The sequence below is a fragment of the Mobula hypostoma genome, chromosome 1 (assembly GCF_963921235.1).
Source record: "Mobula hypostoma chromosome 1, sMobHyp1.1, whole genome shotgun sequence".
NCBI classification, from domain to species: domain Eukaryota; kingdom Metazoa; phylum Chordata; class Chondrichthyes; order Myliobatiformes; family Myliobatidae; genus Mobula; species Mobula hypostoma.
The window spans coordinates 255,908,263-255,926,062 of NC_086097.1; the positions used below are offsets into that span (position 1 = coordinate 255,908,263).

At 44.7% G+C, this 17,800-nt stretch overlaps 1 protein-coding gene across 1 annotated transcript in view; it reads left to right on the plus strand.

Moving 5' to 3' along the window:
* Positions 1-621: 621 nt before the first annotated feature.
* The window catches only part of kbtbd2 (kelch repeat and BTB (POZ) domain containing 2), an 84,828-nt gene continuing 67,649 nt past the window's right edge, over positions 622-17,800 (plus strand). The window contains exon 1 of the mRNA XM_063067536.1: positions 622-765. The gene's annotated coding sequence lies outside the window, so the exon portion shown is untranslated. The remainder of the gene's footprint in view (positions 766-17,800) is intronic.

Here is a 17,800-nt window from a genome sequence, read left to right on the forward strand (position 1 = left end):
GGAACAGAAGAAGCCCAATAGGAGAACAGAAAATACGGGGGTGGGGGACATGATAAAGAAAATAGGATGGTAAATAAGTGTCACATCCCTCTCCCCCAATCCCACCCAGTTCCCCTATCCACCATCGCCCCTCTCCCTTCGGCTCCTCCCCCATCCCCAGCACCTCTCTCCCCATCGTCCCTCTCTCCCAATCCCCAAACTCCACTCCCCATCCTCCCTTCTTTCCCCATCTTTCCCCTCTCCCCATCCTCCTCCCCAGCCGTCTTCCGCCTCACCATCCTATGCTCTCGAATCTCATTCCATGCCCCTCCGCTCCCATCCACTTTCTCCGTCTATCCCCACCTCTCCAATCCCTTTATCCCCTCCCCCTCTCCTTCCGTCTCGTCTATCTGCCATTCCACACTCTCGAGTCTCGCTCCATTCCTCCTCTCCGCCTATTCCCACGTCCAATCCCCCCATTTCCCTCCCCACCAGCGGCGGCTCTAACGCTGCCGCCCCCTCCTGGTCTGGAATCGGGTTGCAGCTGAGGACGCAGCGCATATCCCGGAGCGAGCGAGCGCGCCGCTCATGTTCCCTTGCCTGACTCGACGTCATCACTGTGGTGCGGCGTGACGTAGAGACGGCAGTTGGGCCGGTGATGGCGGTGAGCCCGGGTGTCTGTTGTACGGGCTGACTCCGATGTTTGTGTTCGCTGGCCTACGCCTCACGCCCAGGGTGATTCTCTGTGCGAGGGCTGAGCATGTTGCTGACTCTTTCCGCACCAAGGTAGGCCTCGGCATGGTCATAGCGGAGTGCGTTAGCACGGCGGTGGTCAGGTGGGGGCCGAGGCCGCGCTCCGGGCCAGGCCGCTCCCCCAGGGCCGGAGCTTGGCTTTTCCTGCCGGTGTGTGGTGGGGCAGCAGCCTGTCCTGAGAACAGGGTCTCGCTGGCGTTGCCCATCCTGCGGCCAGGTCCTGGTTTAAAGGGCGGATTGTTCTTTGTACCCGTTAAAATGCTACTAGTTAGATTTGAAATAAACAGGCGCGGGAAATCAGCTCCCTGAGCCTGTTCCACTGATTAAACTATTATTTTGGCTCTTTTATTTTGCAGCTCTGTCATAAATGTATCGTTTTGTATTAAGTAAATAAAACTGGCAGCTGAATATGCGGCTCACTATTGAAATAAATAGGTTTCAGTTCATTGGATACTGGCGCCAATAATGGTTATGACATGAGTGATCTGCTAAGGAGAAATCTAGTAGTTTGAAGGACAAAGTTCATCAAGATTGTTTAATATAATTTCTAGTATACAAGTTTAACGGAGAATGAAATAATTATTCCTGATCCAATGCAGCACAATACAAACGTATAAAGAATAAAGAACGCGATAAAAATTTTTAAAAAAGCTGTGAATATAAATAAATAAGAACTTTTATACATTGTCTGTCAGTAAAGTATGCACAGATGTAAATAAGGTGACTGATCAGAAATGATAAAGCAGTAGTGCTTGGGGGCCTAGAGATGTTAATCAAAGTCCAAACAAAATTTACTATCAAAGCACACATAATTCCCCACATATAACCCCGAGATTCATTTTCTTGCAGGCATACTTAATAAATCCATAATAGAATAATAACCACAGTAGAATAAATGAAAGATTGCACCAATTTGTGTGTTCAACCTGTGTGCAAAAGACAAAAACTGTGCAAATACAAAAAGAAATAATAAATAAGCAATAAATATAGAGAATATGAGATGCAGAGTCCTTGAAAGTGAGTCCATAGGTTGTGGGAACATTTCAATGATGGGGCAAGTGAAGTTACTTCCCTTTGGTTCAAAACCCTGATGGTTAAGGGATAGGAACTGTTCCTGAACCTGGTGGTGTAAGTCCTGAGGCTCCGGTACCACCTTCCTGGTGGTAGCAGTGAGAAGAGAACGTGACCTGGGTAGTAAGTGTCCTTGAAAATGCTGCTTTCTTGCGACAATGCTCCGTGTAGATGTGCTCAATGATGAGGAGAGCTTACCTGTGATGGACTTCACTTTATCCATTACTTTTTGTAAGATTTTCTGTGCAAGGGTATTGGTGTTTCCATTCTAGGTTGTGATGCAACCAGCCAGTATACTCTCCACCACGCATCTGTAGAAGTTTGTCAAAGTATTCGATGTCATGCAGAATCTATGCAAACTCCTAAGGAAGTAGAGGTTCTGTGTAATTGCATTTGGGCACCGGGCCTAGGACTGGTCCTCTGAGATGATGACACTGAGGAATTTAAATTTGCTGACCCTCTCCACCTCTGATCCTCTGAGGACTGGCTCATGGACCTGTGGTTTCCTTCTCTTGAAGTCAGTAGCCAGCTCCTTGGTCTTGCTGACATTAAGTAAGATGTTGTTGTGGCACCACTCAGCTGGATGTTCAGTCCCCTCCTGTAGCTGATTCGTCACCACCTTTCATTTGGCCTATGACAGTGGTGTTGTTAGCGAACTTAATATGGCATTGGAGCTCTGCTTAGCCATTATGGTTATAAGTGTAAAGCGAGTAGAGCTGGGGGCTAAGCACACAGCCTTGTGGTGCACCTTTGCTGATGGAGATTGTGGAGAATATGTTGCCAATCCAAAATGAGTGACGTCTGCATGTGATCAGCCTTACTGCTTGGGGAAAGTAACTGTTTTTTGAGACTGATGGCCTGGTGTGGATGCTACGTAGCCTCCTCCCTGATGGGAATGTGACAAATAGCAATGAGCAGAGTGGGGGGGGGGGATCCTTCATGATCCCTTTGTATAAAAGCTCTTTGAATGTAGTCAATGGATCAGTGAAGATGTAAGTTGTCTATGGGTATGTGGGGAACTATGGCCAACAATGAAAGAATGTGTGGTTTGTAGTTATACATGTTAAAGGCAGAAAAAATCAACCTGAAATGCAGTTTAGCTATTGTTGTCAAGGGTAATTAATGGTAGTCTTACTTTAAAGGAAAAAAATGTGAGTGTTGCATTTCGGTCAACCACAGTTGGACACACATATAAATAGCAGGGCCCTGGAAAGTGATGTAGAACAGAGAGAGCCAAAGCCTCAGTATTACACCCCTGCTCTTATATTCTAATCCTCTTAAAATGAATGCTGACATCTCATTTGCCTTCCTCACCACTGACTTAACCTGCAAATTAACCTTTAGGGAATCCTGTGCAATCCTTTACATCTGATTTTTGAATTTTCTCTTGGTTTAGAAAATAGTCTACCCCTTTATTTTCTAAACATTAGAGCTGTTGGGAGAGGGGCTGGGAATAGGAGTGAAGGGACTCAGGATAGGACGGATGGTAAAAAAGCAAAAGTAGCGTGCAGTCAAGCTTCTAGGAAGGGCAGCAGATGATAGGACAAAATTGCAGCCAGCAGGGTGAGTATCAGTGCATTAGGAATGCAGAATCAAAAAGGCTAGCAAACACAGTACTCAAAGTGTTATATTTCTATGGGCACAGTGTAAGAAATAGGGTGGATATCTTGTTGCACTATTACAGATTGTCAGGTATGATGTTGTGGCCTTCACTGAATCATGGCTGAAGGCTTGTTGTAGTTGGGAGTTGAATGTCCAAGGCTGCATGTTGTATCGGAGGGATAGGAAAGTTGGCAGAGAGGGTGGTGTGGCTCTGCTAGTAAAGAATGGCATCAAGTCAGTAGAAATGTGACATAGGATTGGAAGATGTTGAATACGTGTGGGTTGAGTTAAGAAACTGCAAGGGTTAAAGGACCCTGGCATCAGTCTTCACTGAAAGACAAGCAGCATGCCAGAGGTCCATGAGTGTCAGAGCAGGAGTGAGTGCCATTGCTATTACAAACAAAAAAAAAATGCTAGGCAAACTGAAAGGTCTTAAGGTCACCTGGACCAAATGGACTACATCCCACATTTCGCAGAGAGATTGTTGAAGAGATAATGGATGTATTGGTCATGATCTTTCACAAATTACTTGATTCTAGCATGGTACTGGAAGACTGAAAGGTTGCAAACATCACTCGACTCTTTAAGAAGGGAGGAAGGCAAAAGTAAGGAAATTGTGGCCTGTTAGCCTAAGTGGTTGGGAAGTGTTGGAGTCTACTATTAAGGATGAGGTTTTGGGGTACTTGGAGATTAAAGATGAAATATGTCAAAGTCAGCATGGTTTCTGTAAAGGGAAATCTTGCCTGATAAATCTGTTAGAGTTCTTTGAGGAAGTAACAAGCAGGGTGGACAAAGGAGAGGCAATGGATGTCATTTACTTGGATTTTCAGAAGGCATTTGATAAGGTACCACAAATGAGGCTGCTTAACAAGATAAAATCCTGTGGCATTACAGGAAAGGTACTGGCTTGGATAGAGGAATGGCTGACAGGCAGGACGCAGCGAGTGGGAATAAAGAAGGCCTTTTCTGGTTGGCTGTCAGTGACTAGTGGTGTTCCTCAGGGGTCAGTAGTGAGTTCACTACTTTTCACATTGTCAGTGATTTGGATAATGGAATTGATGGACTTGTGACAAAGTTTGATCAAAGGAGAAGTAGTGCAACCTATAATCTAAATGGGGAGAAGGTTCAAACATCAGAGTTGCAGAGTCCTCGTGCAGGATTGCCAGAAAGTTAATTTAAAGGTTGGATCTGTGGTAAAGAAGGCAAATGCAATGTTGACATTTATTTCAAAGGGAATAGAATGTAAAAGCAAGGAGATAATGCTGAGCCTTTATAAGACACTAGTGAGGCCGTGCTTGGAGTATTGTCAACAGTTTTGGGCTCCATATCTCAGAAAGGATGTGTTGTCATTGGAGAGTCTACAGGAGGTTCACAAGGATGATTCTGGGAATGAAGGGGTTAATGTGATAATTTGGCAGCTTTGGGCCTGCACTCTCTGGAATTTAGTAAAATAGATGGATATCACATTGAAATCTACCAAATGTTGGAAGGACTAGATAGGGTGGATGTAGAGAGGATGTTTCCTATGGTGGGGTATTCAGAACTAGAGGGCAACACCTCAAATTGCGGGACGAAATTTTAGAACCGAGATCAGGAGAAATTTTTTTAGCTAGAGAGTAGTGAATCTGTGGAATGCTCTGCCACAGACTGCAATGAAGGCCAAGTCCATGAGTATACTTAAGGCAGAAGCTGACAGCTTAGTGATCGGTCTGTAAACGTAACTTTGCTGGATCAAATAACGACAGCACAAAAAGATCGTTACTTATCTTTTCACCCGTTTATTTCTTTGAGCTCAGCCAGCGAGTGAACTTGTACCCGACATCAGGGAGAGACCCTTTCTCATCTCCCCGGTGGTTGTACAAGTTCACTGCCCGATGTCAGAATTGTCAGAAGTTATAAGGCCACCGATACAAAAGAACAATCAGTTTGATAACCATTCCAGTCAAGTCAATGGACTATTGATACAGAGAACAATCAGTTTGATAACTATTCCGGCCAAGTCAATGGACTATTGATACAAAAGTACAATCAATTTGTTAGACACTCCAGCCACCTTAATTAAAGAAAAGAATGTCCTACCTGGTTTGCTGGAGCCACAACTTAATTACAAAGATAAGCACATCCGTCAAATTTATGCTTTAATTAAGGAAGGAATGTTCTGTCTAATTTCCATCAGGTACTGCTTTTTGTCAAAATCAAAAGGTGTGAAAAGCCCAGAGACATCTATGTGGATCTGGGTGAACTTTAACCCTTACCTTGCTCCAAAGAAAGCAGCTGTGAGACATTATTCAAAATCACTGCAGTCACAGATATAGTCAGTACTGAATCCATTGTTTGCAGGAATCTTGAGAATTCCCCATTCCCTTAAGCTTTATCATTCCCTCCTTTTTATCATCACATGATAACTTTTCAGAACAGATTGTCGCTTCTACAACATGATACAAAACATACCCAACATACTCCCTATTCTACTTGCTTAGCGTAGGAGGGACAGAAAAGTGTTAATGTGGGGGCCTCCCGAAACAGGGGCAGGTCCCCTTAGGGTCATTAAAATCATCATTAACCACTGCATTTTTCAGTCCTTATCATTTCCACCAGTAACGTGTTTACAGTCCGTTCGATGTATCCACTGGAGCTGCCCTTCCACCTTCACTGCAGTAGGTGCTGTCAGTAGCACTTGGTACGGTCCTTTTCACCTTGGTTCCAACTTCTTATGATCCCAGTTCTTAATCAGGACAAAATCTCTAGGCTCGATGGTGGGGTAGTCACCCTTAGGCTGGGTGTCGTCCTCCCTATTGGCCTGTCATACCTGTGAATGCAAGCTTTGGAGAGTTTTAGTTAACTTGTATAAATATTTTCCCATCTCCTCTCCTAAGGTATGCATGTCCATCCTTTCAAGAAGGGGAGGTCAGGCCAGTTCCGACCCCTATGGGGTTCACATGGGCTTTCCGTAGATAATCTCGACGGGGGATAACTCCGTTTTAACTGAGGGTGTGATTCTCATGTGGAACAAGGCCAAGGGTAGAACCTTAAGCCAGGTTGGCCCAGTTTCTTGCATAAGTTTAGTTAGCTTTTCCCTTAAGGTTACATTTGCTCGTTCCACTATATCAGCTGCTCTTGGATGGTGAGCACAGTGAAATTGCTGTTTCATTGCCAGTTCTTTTACAGATTTTCTCATTTATCTTAGCAATAAAATGAGGTCCATTGTCTGAGCTTATTGATTCAGGTAATCCATAATGGGGAATCACTCCTCAATAATATTTTTACAATATTATTATCAGTAGTGGGTATAGCCTCTATCTGCTAAATACATCTACTATTACCAAGCAATATTTACAACAATGTACTCTAGGTAGTTCTACAAAATCAAGTTGCAGACAAGAAAAAGGTCCGCCAGACAAGGGGGTAGTTCCAGAAACACAAGGCATTCCCTTCCCAGCATTCGTTTTTTTCACATGCTGTGGCTCACTTTTCAACTGCTTGCTGGAAATCAGGGTGCCACTGCCACCAAGATATTAACCATTCCCTCCTTGCCCAAGTGTGTACAATTATTCACATAATCTATCAAGATAGATAAGAACATAGAGGAAAGACAAACCTGTCCTGCAGGGGTTACCCGTAAATTGGTCTGAGGTTCAAGGTGGCAACCCATTTCGGACCATAGTTTGCGCTCTCCTTCAGGGCGTCTCCCTGCAATTTACGTATTTTCCCCCATATCTGGCATACCCATCCTTAGGTTTTTGTATAATAAGAACTTGTTAGGCTCCCAAGGGGACTAAAAGTGTGGGGTCCAAGGCTGTCTATTTTGCTGGTACACCAGCCTGAGCATTACCCTTAAGTATCTCATCGGATTCCCCAGTATGGGCTGCACATCTAATAATAGCCAAAACTCGAGGTAGCTGTAGAGCAATGAGTAAGTTGTTTACAAAGGTAGCATTACTAATGGGGGGGCAGAGGAAGTCAGGAATCCCCAGAGTTCTGTAGTCAGGGCATAACGGGAGTCTGTGTAAAAGTTTGCACTTTAATCTGTTTGAGATTTCTTTTCCACAGGCCTTTTCATTTTAAAATTCGAAACATTAATCAGAGAGGATTCCAGTTTAGGCTTGTACTTTTGGCTCCTCCACTGAAGCCCTCATACAGGCTCTTTTTATTTTGTTCCAAATAGTTGTGGACTCCCTCTTCAAAGTCATCTTCATGTATGACTTGGTGTTTTTTTTAAGGTCTTCTACAAAGAATTGGTTCTGTAGTGGATTCTTCAAAATCAGAACTGAGTACGCTGTTAGACTAGTCTGTTGCTAAGATTCAGGTATGAGTCAGAGCAAGTAGCTCAGCTTTCTGGGTGGAGACAGCTGCTGCAAAGGAGACTTGCTCAATTAGTTCACTGTCGTCACTTATCGCATAGCCAGAACATCGTTTTCCTGCTGGATCCACAAAAGAGCTTCTATCCTCATAAAACGTTGCCTTGGGCTTGAGGGGGTATTGTGGAAGGGATGGGAGAGTCTGTCCTTCTTTCATGGTGGGGGGGGAGGTTGCAGTTGGTGCGGCCGACTTCATGGCCTGAAATTGCCTAGAGATGGGGTACAACGTCTTGGGTTCAGTCAGTTTTAAAAGAGTGTCTTACCAGATGTCCCTTCTTCACCTTGACTCCTTCCAGTATCGGAGTTGGCCCGCGGCCAAGTCCCACCGGTCTCCCTTGCTGCTGGAGGTTTGTTTCGTCAGGGTTTAGGCAAGGAACCCAGGCTGTTTGGCTTGGACCCAGGGCAAAGCCTAACGGTGGCATGGGGAACCACCGGTCCTGTCTGTCGCCAAAGGAAATCCAGAACTTCGGCCAGTAATGCACTGCCCCCTCTTCCTTTAACCTCTCCAATCACCGTGACTGGGAACTTCTGTCCCTTGGGTGGTGCATAATACTGGTTTTCCTCAGTGGAGCACCCTGTTGGATCATAGCACAGAGTCACATTAGGGTCTGTCTCTGGCAGAGAGGGTTCAAACGAAGTGGAGTCCAAATTAAGTGCCCACCACTGGGCGGTTGGTTGTTTGCTCGTCCCAGGGTGATACTCTTGTCCGTGCATAGAATCTCGACTTCCAATGGACAGAGCAAATCTCACTCTGCTAGATTATACCTCAGAATGGTGGTGACTGTAAATTAAACCTCACACTGAGTCCCCTTGGAATTTCACCTGCAGTGGCTGGGTACGTGAATATGTACATTCCGTGCCTTTGAGCCCAGAGTGATTGCAGCGTCTGATAGCCGGTAACATAGAAACATAGAAACATAGAAAATAGGTGCAGGAGTAGGCCATTCGGCCCTTCGAGCCTGCACCGCCATTTATTATGATCATGGCTGATCATCCAACTCAGAACCCAGCCTTCCCTCCATACCCCCTGACCCCTGTAGCCACAAGGGCCATATCTAACTCCCTCTTAAACATAGCCAATGAACTGGCCTCAACAGTTTCCTGTGGCAGAGAATTCCACAGATTCACCACTCTCTGTGTGAAGAAGTTTTTCCTAATCTCGGTCCTAAAAGGCTTCCCCTCTATCCTGAAACTGTGACCCCTCGTTCTGGACCTCCCCAACATCGGGAACAATCTTCCCGCATCTAGCCTGTCCAATCCCTTTAGGATCTTGTACGTTTCAATCAGATCCCCCCTCAATCTTCTAAATTCCAACGAGTACAAGCCCAGTTCATCCAGTCTTTCTTCATATGAAAGACCTGCCATCCCAGGAATCAATCTGGTGAACCTTCTTTGTACTCCCTCTATGGCAAAGATGTCTTTCCTCAGATTAGGGGACCAAAACTGCACACAATACTCCAGGTGTGGTCTCACCAAGGCCTTGTACAACTGCAGTAGTACCTCCCTGCTCGTGTACTCGAATCCTCTCGCTATAAATGCCAGCATACCATTCGCCTTTTTCACCGCCTGCTGTACCTGCATGCCCACTTTCAATGACTGGTGTATAATGACACCCAGGTCTCGTTGCACCTCCCCCTTTCCTAATCGGCCACCAGGACTCCTGACGAAGGGTCTCGGCCTGAAACATCGACTGCACCTCTTTCTATAGATGCTGCTTGGCCTGCTGCGTTCACCAGCAACTTTGATGTATGTTGCTTGAATTTCCAGCATCTGCAGAATTCCTGTTGTTCACACAGGAAAGTAGTGGCTAAGGGCGCAGTCTTGTGGGCACCTGCGCTGGAAATGCTTGTTTCTGTGCTGTACCTTTCCATATCTGCGGCCAGGAAAGGGTTAAACTGCAATTAGACAAGAACATGAGTGGGGAAGGTTTCATGATAAATGAGAGGGTGATAAATAAGAAGTTTGGGGGGGGGTGATAAATGTTATTCCTGTGTACAAGAAATGTAATAGGATAATCCTGGGGAATTGTAGACCGGTGAGCCTGACGTCAGTGTTGGGTATAATATTGAAGATGATTCTTACAGACTTTGGATTCACAATCATTTGAAAGAGCATCGTCTGATTTAGGGTAGTCAGTATGCCATTGTGAGGGTCAAGTTGTGAAAAATTAGACCTGTATTCTGGTTGAAGAAATGACAAAAATTGATGAGCGCTTATATGGATTTTATAGTCTGATTTTTAGTCAAGAGGCATGGAATCCAATGCTGGGAGGTAGGAACCGAACTGAAGTGATGGAGGAAAGGGAGGTTGGCTCACAAGTCGAGGAAGTTTGGAGACAAAGTGAAAGGGAGGGTAGGCAGGTGATAGAGAAGGGACGCGCTCAGTCCAAAGGTTTGAGATGTGTCTATTTTAACGCGAGGAGTATCATGAATAAAGTGGATGAGCTTAGCGCGTGGATCAGCACTTGGAGCTATGATGTTGTGGCCATTACAGAGACTTGGATGGTGTAGGGGCAGGAATGGCTACTTCAAGTGCCAGGCTTTAGATGTTTCAGAAAGGACAGGGAGGGAGGCAAAAGAGATGGAGGCATGGCATTGTTGATCAGAGATAGTGTCACGGCTGCAGAAAAGGAGGAAGTCATAGAGGGGTTGTCTACGGAGTCTCTGTGGGTGGAAGTTAGGAATAGGAAGAGGTCAATAACTCTACTGGGTGTTTTTTATAGACCACCCAATAGTAACAGGGACATCGAGGAGCAGATAGGGAGACAGATTCTGGAAAGGAGTAATAATAACAGGTTGTTGTGATGAAGGATTTTAATTTTCCAAATATTACACTATAAGATAAAGGAGCAGAAGTTGGCCATTCGGCCCATCGAGTCTGCTCCACCATTTTATCATGAGCTGATCCATTCTCCCATTTAGTCCCACTCCCCTGCCTTCTCACCATAACCTATAATAATTATAGGTTAAGAACCTATAATATATAACCTGTAATGATTGGCATCTTCCTAGAGTGAGAGGTTTAGATGGGGTGGAGTTTGTTAGGTGTGTTTAGGAAGGTTTCTCAACACAATATGTAGGTAAGCCTACAAGAAGAGAGGCTGTACTTGATATGGTATTGGGAAATGAACCTGGTCAGGTGTTAGGTCTCTCAGTAGGAGAGCATTTTGAAGATAGTGATCACAATTCTATCTCCTTTACCATAGCTTTGGAGAGGGATAGGAACAGACAAGGTAGGGAAATGTTTAATTGGAGTAAGGGGAACTATGAGGCTATCAGGCAGGAACTTGGAAGCATAAATTGGAAACAGATGTTCTCAGAGAAATGTACCGAAGAAATGTGGCAAATGTTCAGGGGATATTTGCGTGGGGTTCTGCGTAGATACGTTCCAATGAGAGATGGAAAGAATGGTAGGGTACAAGATCCGTGGTGCACAAAGGCTGTTGTAAATCGAGTCAAGAAGAAAAGAAGACCTTACGAAAGGTTCAAAAAACTAGGTAATGATATGAATCTAGATTCATATAAGATTAGCAGGAAGGAGCTTAAGAATGAAATTAAGAGAGCCAAAAGGGGCCATGAGAAGGCCTTGGCGGACAGGATTAAGGAAATTCCCAAGGCATTCTACAAGTATGTGAAGAGCAAGATGATAAGATGTGAGAGAATAGGACCAATCAAATGTGACTGTGGAAAAGTGTGTATGGAACCGGAGGAAATAGCAAAGGTACTTAATGAATACTTTGCTTGAGTATTCACTATGGAAAAGGATCTTGGCTATTGTAGGGATGACTTGCAGTGGACTGAAAATCTTGAGAATGTAAATATTAAGAAAGAGCATGTGCTGGAGCTTTTGGAAAGCATCAAGTTGGATAAGTCACCGGGACCGGACGGGATGTACCCCAGACTACTCTGGGAAGTGAAGGAGGAGATTGCTGAGCCTCTGGCAATGGTCCTTGCATCATCACTGAGGACGGGAGAGGTTCAGGAGGATTAGACGGTTGCGGATGTTGTTCCCTTATTCAAGAAAGGGAGTACGGATAGCCCAGGAAATTTTAGGCCAGTGAGTCTTACTTCAGTGGTTGGTAAGTTAATGTAGAAGATCCTGAGAGGCAGGATTTCTGAACATTTAGAGAGATATAATATGATTACGAATAGTCAGCATGGCTTTGTCAAAGGCAGGTGTACCTTACGAGCCTGATTGAATTTTTTGAGGATGTGACTAAACAGATTGATGAAGGTAGAGCAGTATATGTAGTGTATATGGATTTCAGCAAGGCAGTTGATAAGGTACCCCATGCAAAACTTATTGAGTAAGGAGGCATGGGATCCAAGGGGACTTTGCTTTGTGGATCCAGAATTGGCTTGCCCACAGAAGGCAAAGAGTGGTTGTAGATGGGCCATATTCTGCATGCAGGCTGGTGACCAGTGGTGTGCTTCAGGGATCTGTTCTGGGACCCTTACTCTTCGTGATTTTTATAAATGACCTGGTTGAGGAAGTGGAGTGATGGGTTAGTAAGTTTGCTGATGACACAAAGGTTGGAGGTGTTGTGGAGGGCTGTCAGAGGGTACAACGGGACATGATAGGATGCAAACACAAGATGCTGGAAATTCAAGCAACACACACAAAATGCTGGTGGAATGCAGCAGGCCAGACAGCAGCCATAGAAAGAAACACAGTCTTCTGTGCTTCTTACGGATGCTCTCTGGCCTGCTGTGTTCCACCAGCATTTTGTATGTGATGATAGGATGCAAAACTGGGCAGATGGAGTTCAACCCAGGTAAGTGTGAGGAGGTTCATTTTGGTAGGTCATATATGGCAGAATATGGCATTAATGGTAAGACTCTTGGCAGTGTGGAGGATCAGAGGGATCTTGGGGTCCGAGTCCATAGGACACTCAAAAGCTGCTGTGCAGGTTGACTCTGTGGTTAAGAAGGCATACGGTGCATTGGCCTTCATCAATCGTGGGATTGAGTTTAAAAGCCGAGAGATAATGTTGGAGCTATATAGGATCCTGGTTCGATTCCACCGGGAGTACTGTGCTTAATTCTGGTCACCTCACTACAGGAAGGATGTGGAAACCATAGAAAGGGTGCAGAGGAGATTTACAAGGATGTTGCCTGGATTGGGGAGCATGCCTTATGAGAATAGGTTGAGTGAACTCGGCCTTTTCTTTTTGGAGTGACGGAGGATGAGAGGTGACTTGATAGAGGTGTATAAGATAATGAGAGGCCTTGATCGTGTGGATAGTCAGAGGCTTTTCCCCAGGGCTGAAATGGCTAGCATGAGAGGGCATAGTGTTAAGGTGCTTGGAAGTAGGTACAGAGGAGATGTCAGGGGTAAGTTTTTCATGCAGAGAGTATTGAATCTGTGAAATTCTCTGCCCAGGGAAGCAGTTGAGGCTTCCTCACTGAATATATTTAAGAAACAGATAGGTTTTTACATAGTAATCGAATTAAGGGTTATGGGGAAAAGGCAGGTAGATGGAGCTGAGTTTATGGACAGATCAGCCATGATCTTATTGAATGGCGGGGCAGGCTTGATGGGCCGGATGGCCTACTCCTGCTCCTATTTCTTATGTTCTTATGAGTGCGTGGAATGGGCTGCCAGTGGAGGTGGAAATGATAGGGTCTTTTAAGAGACTCTTGGATGGCTACATGGAGCTTAGAAAAATAGAGGGCTTTGGGTAAAGCCTCGGTAGTTCTAAGGTAGGGACATGTTTGGCACAGCTTTGTGGGCTGAGGGGCTTGTATTGTGTTGTATGTTTTCTATGTTACTATGAATCTGGCTGTGTGTGGGGATACAGAATTAGTTTGCCCACAAAAGCCAGAGGATGGTTGTAGATGGAACATATGCTACCTGGAGGTCAGTGGCAAGTGGTGTTTTGCAGGGATCTGTTCTGGGGCCATGCTCTTCGTTATTTTTATAAACAATTGGATGCAGAACTGGTCTGAGAAGTAGCTGGTGGAGTTCAAACCTGGAACAGTGTGAAATGAAGGCAGAATACAGGGTTCATGGCAATATTCTTAGCAGTGTGGAGGAAGAGGGTTCTCGCGTCCGCATCCATGGATTCCTCAAAGTCACCATGCAAGTTGATAGGACGGTTAAGAAAGTATAAGGCTTTCAAGAACCGCAAGGTAATGTTGCAGGTAAAAACACCCTGGTTGGACCACACTTGGAATACTGTGTTCCATTCTGGTAGAAACACCCTGGTTGGACCATACTTGGAATACTGTGTTTCGTTCTGGTAAAAACACCCTGGTTGGACCACACTTGGAATACTGTGTTCCGTTCTGGTAAAAACACCCTGGTTGGACCACACTTGGAATACTGTGTTTTGTTCTGGTAAAAACACCCTGGTTGGACCACACTTGGAATACTGTGTTCCGTTCTGGTAAAAACACCCTGGTTGGACCACACTTGGAATACTGTGTTCCGTTCTGGTAAAAACACCCTGGTTGGACCACACTTGGAATACTGTGTTTTGTTCTGGTAAAAACACCCTGGTTGGACCACACTTGGAGTACTGTGTTCTGTTCTGGTAAAAACACCCTGGTTAGACCACACTTGGAATACTGCTCCGTTCTGGTTGCCCCATTTTCGGAAGGATGTGGAAGCTTCAGAGAAGATGCAGTGGAGTTTTATCAGGATTCTGTCTGAGTGCAAAAGTGCGGGGGCCCTGGCAGAAATATTTAAAATGTCGCTGTCTACGGGTGAGGTGCCGGAGGATTGGAGAGTGGTTCATATTGTTCCGTTGTTTAAAAAAGGATCGAAAAGTAATCCGGGAAATTATAGGTCGGTGAGTTTAATATCGGTAGTAGGTAAATTGTTGGAGGGAGTACTAAGAGACAGAATCTACAAGCATTTGGACAGACAGGGACTTATTAGGGAGAGTCAACATGGCTTTGTGCGTGGTAGGTCATGTTTGACCAATCTGTTGGAGTTTTTCGAGGAGGTTACCAGGAAAGTGGATGAAGGGAAGGCAGTGGATATTGTCTACATGGATTTCAGTAAGGCCTTTGACAAGGTCCCGCATGGGAGGTTAGTTAGGAAAATTCAGTCGCTAGGTATACATGGAGAGGTGGTAAATTGGATTAGACATTGGCTCGATGGAAGAAGCCAGAGAGTGGTGGTAGAGAATTGCTTCTCTGAGTGGAGGCCTGTGACTAGTGGTGTGCCACAGGGATCAAGGGATCAGTGCTGGGTCCATTGTTATTTGTCATCTATATCAATGATCTGGATGATAATGTGGTAAATTGGATCAGCAAATTTGCTGATGATACAAAGATTGGAGGTGTAGTAGACAGTGAGGAAGGTTTTCAGAGCCTGCAGAGGGACTTGGACCATCTGGAAAAATGGGCTGAAAAATGGCAGATGGAGTTTAATACAGACAAGTGTGAGGTATTGCACGTTGGAAGGACAAACCAAGGTAGAACATACAGGGTTAATGTTAAGGCACTGAGGAGTGCAGTAGAACAGAGGGATCTGGGAATACAGATACAAAATTCCCTAAAAGTGGCATCACAAGTAGATAGGGTCGTAAAGAGAGCTTTTGGTGCATTGGCCTTTATTAAAGTATTGAGCATAACAGCTGGAATGTTATGATGAGGTTGTATATGGTGAGGCCGAATCTGGAGTATTGTGTTCAGTTTTGGTCACCAAATTACAGGAAGTATATAAATAAGGTTGAAAGAGTGCAGAGAAGGTTTACAAGGATGTTGCCAGGACTTGAGAAACTCAGTTACAGAGAAAGATTAGGACTTTATTCCCTGGAGCGTAGAAGAATGAGGGGAGATTTGATAGAGGTATATAAAATTATGATGGGTATAGATAGAGTGAATGCAAGCAGGCTTTTTCCACTGAGGCAAGGGGAGAAAAAAAACTGATATGGGTTAAGGGTGAGGGGGGAAAAGTTTAAAGGGAACATTAGGGGGGGCTTCTTCACACAGAGAGTGGTGTGAGTATGGAATGAGCTGCCAGACGAGATGGTAAATGCGGGTTCTTCTTTAACATTTAAGAATAAATTGGACAGATACATGGATGGGAGGTGTATGGAGGGATGTGGTCCGTGTGCAGGTCAGTGGGACTAGGCAGAAAATGGTTCGGCACAGCCAAGAAGGGCCAAAAGGCCTGTTTCTGTGCTGTAGTTTCTATGGTTTCTGAGAACATGTACATAGATCGGGTACTGAAGACTTTTGCACATTACTGTAGTAATTTTATGTATTACACTGTACTGCTGAGATTTTAAAAGAAAAAAAAAATTCATGTCATGAGAGTGATGATGAACCTAATTTCAATATAGGTTTCTATTGACTGAAAGTGGGAAGGGGGTGGGGAGATGCCAATCATGGTTAGGAAAAGGGAAAGGGAGGAGGAGCAAGGACTGCTTTGAATCGGTGGTCTGGACTGTATTCAGGGATTCATCTTCGAATCCAGGTGGGTATGCTGCATTGTTACTTCCTTCATTAAAATCTGTGTGGATGAGTGTGTGCCTACAAAGACTTACTGTACATTCCCAAACCGAAGGCCGTGGATGAACCAGAGAGTTACATCGTCTGCTGAAGGCTCGATCTGTGGCATTTAAGTCTGTTGACCCAAGTCTGTACCTGAAAAACAGGTATGACTTGTGGGCTATTTCAAGGGTGAAGAGACAATTTCAAATGAGGTCGGAGGCAACATCGGATGTACGATAACCCTGGCAGGGTTTGCAAGACATTACTTCCTACAAAGTGAAACCCAATAGTATGAATGGCAACGATGCTTCACTACCGCATAAACTCAACACCTTCTATGCCTGCTTTGAAAGGGAGAAGATCCCTGCTGCACCCAGCAATCCTGTGACATCTGTCTTAGAAGCTGATGTTAGGCTGTCTTTAAAGAGGGTGAACCCTTGCAAGGTGGAAGGCGACAGAGTACGTGGTATGGCTCTGAAAATTTGTGCCAAGCAACTGGCAGGAGTATTCCAACCTCTCACTGCTACGGGCAGAAGTTCCCACTTGCTTCAAAAAGGCAACAATTATACCAGTGCCTAAGAAGAATAATGCTAGCTGCCTTAATTACTATCGCCTGGTAGCACTCACATCTACAGTGATGAAATACTTTGAGAGGTTGGTCATGACTGGACTAAACTCCTGCCTCAGCAAAGACTGGGACCCACTGCAATTTGCCTATCGCCACAATAGGTCGACAGCAGACGCAATCTCAATGGCTCTTCACACAGCCTTAGATCACCTGGACAATACAGACATCTCTGTCAGGGTGCTGTTCATCGACTATAGCTCAGCATCTGACCATCGGTTGTGTCGGTAGGTGAAATGTAGGGGGTCCAGTGTAGGTGGTAGCATGCTGTAGATGTAGTCCTTGACCAGCCTCTCAAAGCATTTGCTTATTATTGAGGTGAGTGCGAAAGTCATTCAGACATGTTACCTTTTTCTTTTTAGGTACAGGAACAATGGTGGATGTTTTGAAGCAGGAGGGCACTCTACACTGGGAGACGGAGAGATTAAAATGTCTGTAAATACACCTGCCAGTTGTGCCGCGCACATCATGAGTACCCATAGCCTTGCAACTGTCCACTCGTTGGAAACAGCTGCGTACATCAGAATCAGGTTTATTATCACCGGCATGTGACATGAAATTCATTAACTTAGCAGCAGCAGTTCAATGCAATACATTATCTAGCAGAGAAAAATAATGATAATAAATAAAATAAAAATAATAATAAGTAAACAAGTAAATCAGTTACGTATATTGAATAGATTAAAAACATCGTGCAAAAACAAAAATAATGTATATTTAAAAAAAAGTGAGATAGTGTCCAAAGATCCAATGTCCATTTAGGAATCGGATGGCAGAGGGAAAGAAGCTGTTCCTGAATTGCTGAGTGTGTGCTTTTAGGCTTCTGTACCTCCTACCTGATGATAACAGTGAGAAAAAGGACATGCCCTGGGTGCTGGAGGTCCTTAATAATGGATGTTGTCTTTCTGAGGCACCGCTCCCTTAAGATGTCCTAAGTACTTTGTAGGCTAGTACCCAAGATGGTG